At 35.0% G+C, this 3,701-nt stretch overlaps 1 protein-coding gene across 1 annotated transcript in view; it reads left to right on the top strand.

Moving 5' to 3' along the window:
• Nucleotides 1-3,701, top strand: part of LOC106868927 (uncharacterized) — a 59,116-nt gene that overhangs the window by 38,208 nt on the left and 17,207 nt on the right. Inside the window, exon 2 of the mRNA XM_052972678.1 lies at nucleotides 3,328-3,450. The gene's annotated coding sequence lies outside the window, so the exon portion shown is untranslated. The remainder of the gene's footprint in view (nucleotides 1-3,327; nucleotides 3,451-3,701) is intronic.

Here is a 3,701-nt window from a genome sequence, read left to right on the forward strand (position 1 = left end):
TCCTTAAACAACCCTTATTCAGGGACCTTTTGAGCGGGATGGGCTACTTGACCTGAAGATAATTCTAACTGGGCCCCACCTGCAAGGTCATGCACTGTTTATCTTGATATGAGATCACTATGTCGTGCACATATGGTTGTGGTGCATGTGCCTGGTGTACCCTTATCAGACGGGTAGTCATGATGGGTATAATGGGATTTGTATATTTTGCCCCAGTGTCACTTTGGTGGCATGCATTGCTCTCTCACTCAATAATAATAATAATAATAATAATAATAATAATAATAATTTCTGTTATAGACACAAAGCCTGAAATTTCTGGGGAGAGGGACAGTTGATTGCATTGACCCCAGTGCTCAACTGGTACTTATTTCATCGACTCCAAATGGATGAAAGGCAAAGTCAACCATCGCAGAATTTGAACTCAGAATATAGAGATGGACAAAATGCCATTAAGCATTTTGTCTGGTGTGCTGACAATTCTGTCAGCTTGCAGCCTGAATAATAATGTTAATAATGATGAAGATAATAATAATAATAATAATAATAATAAAACGTGCATAATAAATACTGCAGGCTGTACTGGTGAAGTGTGGAGCAAAGATGAGAAAAATTTATATATATAGGTATTTCTAGTGAACCTGACAATTGCTTAGAGGCTCCCTTAGTGATTCTAAGAACGGAATAATTTAGCTGATTGATATTCACACACACACACGGTGAATGTTTGTCTTATATAAAACAGATTATGTAAACTCTCAAAGGAATTATTTGTCCTCTTAGTTGGATTAGCAGTTACTTGATAATCACCAATACATATATATGTATACACACACACACACACACACACAAACACATGTAGACTTCACAAACACATGTAGACTTAGTATTTTTTGGTTTTCTTATATATATATATATATATATGTATGCATATTAAGATATATATATATATTAATATATTTATGTATTCATATTTAGTTGTCTATCAGCTTATATTGATTTTATCTTATTAATTCTGGTTCAAGAGATTATTTAAGTATGTGATCTTCTTGCAAATGTGTGTTGTATTATATAAATAGTACATTTGTACATTACACTATACTATTACATACTAATTGTACAGTACTATTAAAATGCTTTATCATAGTATACTACTGCCTCTATGCCGGTTCTCTTCAACTGGTGTGCCGCAGTGTAACCTGAATATAATTTTTTTCCCCTATACTTTTAGTTCAAGCGTGCCACCGAATTTTGAAAAGAATATAAGTGTACCGCAAGTGAAAAAGCGGTTGCGGAGCATTGCTCTATGTTACACTGTATAATGCTATGACAGGTCCCAACCGTGGGCCATGGATTATTTGGTACTGGGACTCGCTGAAAGAATAAATTTTAAAACTAGGTTTCCGTTTCATTGACAGTTGCAATCTGCATGGTGTTTTTGCATTATATGTGCAATCTTTTACTTGTTTCAGTCATTAGACTGTTGCCATGCTGGAGCCTCATCTTGAAGAATTTTTAGTCAAATGAAATGACTTCTGGGCTTATTTTTAAAGCCTGATACTTATTCTATTGGTCTCTTTTACCAAGTTACAGGAACATAAACAAACCAACACTGGTCAAATAGTGGTGGGGCACACAGGCACACTCATATGTATACATACATATATATATTTATATATGACTGGTTTCTGTCTACCAAATCCATTCACAAGGCTTTTGTATTCTAGGGCTATAGCAGAAGGTTGAACCCAAAACCATGTAGCTAGGAAGCAAACTTCTTACCACACAGCCATTATGATAAAATTATATATTATGCACTTTATTACCTCCGCCTTTGCAAAGGCGGAGGTATTGTTTTTGGTCATGTGTGTTTGTTTGGTGAGGTGTATACTGTAGGCTACTTGTCAGGCCAAAGGTATCTTGATTAAATGTAAGTTTACATTGTCACGAGGAGGTACATGTTAACACATGGAAGATTTGATCAGAATCCACCATGAAATATAAAGAGAACTTTTTTCAGTTTATCATACTTTCATATGAAAAAAATCCACAACCTTCCACCTCAATAAGCCACTATGGTCTCCGAAAGTTGTTTATATACTTTTTTTCTACACCTTGGTCCTTGGATCTTATATATATCATATATATATATCAAAAGGATGTGTTATAACACTATTCCACATATGCAAAAAAACAACCATACCAACAATCCAACATACCTCCATCATCAGCTGCCCCAAGGATATCATTATGGTTTTGACACCTGGGCTGTGCCATTCAATCCAGTGGTGTCAACAGCACTAAAATAAGTGTTGTTTGGGAACAAACATATGAAAGGAACCACAACATTCAAACACATTTACTCTATGTACAACAGTATCTGTAAATAAATTCAATAAGTAAATCAATAACCAACTCCTAAATATATAACTAAACAGCAACCAAACCTTAAAGTCATACATTTTATTCCCTACAGTCTTCCATAGTATTATAATGAAAGCTTAATAAGCACATTCATTCATCTAAATATAGGCAGGAATACACATTAACTTTAGAATTAAACTACCACAAGAAAGAGTAAATCTATGTACAACTGTATTGGTATTTATAGTAAACCTACAGTAATTAAATTATATACTAAATAGTGACCAGACTTTAAGTCACTGTACTATGCAATACAATACTACACTTCATGGTACTATACCATGTTACACTAAGTTATACTAGGCTGTGCTGCATGACATTATATTGTATGCTATGCAACACTGTACTGTGATAGAATATTGCCAAGTAAGATGTATGTGTGTGTATATAACGTGAGGCACAAGCAAGGCTGTGTGGTAAGAAGTTTGCTTCCCAACCACATGGGGGCACCTTGGGTTAACTGTCTTCTACTATAGACTTGAGCTAACCAAAGCCTTGTGAGCGGATTTGGTAGGCAGAAACTGAAAGAAGCCCCCCTCTCTCTCACACACACACACACACATACATTTGTTTGAACCCCGTCACTGCTTGACAACTCGTATTGGTGTGTTTGTGTCCCTGTAACTTAGTGGTTCAGCAAAAGAGACTGATAGGATAAGTACCAGGCCTAAAAAGTGGGTTCATTTCATTGTTTGCAATGTGATTGGGATGGGTTTATTGTTCATTGCATTGTTTACTGTTCATTATGTTGTTAACAGTCCATTGTGTTTGTTTATTGCTCATTGTATTGTTTACAACCTGTTGTGTTGTTTATTGTTGGTGGTGTTATGTTTATACTGTGATTACATGTTTTCAGTATTGCCTATGTATATTGTTATCCTTACAATGTTGTTTATCTTCCAGCCTGAGACACTTACTAAAGAAACCAGAGACTTTCTGAAAGAAGTGACAGCAGAACTACAGGAGTGTGTACTTGCAGTGGTCCTTATACAGGAACTGGAGAGTTGTATATCAACCGATATTAAAGTTTGGTACATTTATCCCTTTTATTTGTTGTTGTTACCCCATTTTTTCTGGTTTTTTTTTTTTGTTTCTGTTTCATAATCTTGTATGGGATTTGTTAATGAAACCGTTGTCAATCCAAAAGGGTTTCTGCAGTCATTTAGACACTATTTGATATGAAGGTAATTCAGTAGCTTCATGTATTAACAGATGATCAAAGGCAGTCTAGCCATGACTATCTTTCCTTTTTTTTTTTTTTTGTATCTAGATAAAAA

The sequence above is a fragment of the Octopus bimaculoides genome, chromosome 14, assembly GCF_001194135.2.
Source record: "Octopus bimaculoides isolate UCB-OBI-ISO-001 chromosome 14, ASM119413v2, whole genome shotgun sequence".
NCBI lineage: Eukaryota > Metazoa > Mollusca > Cephalopoda > Octopoda > Octopodidae > Octopus > Octopus bimaculoides.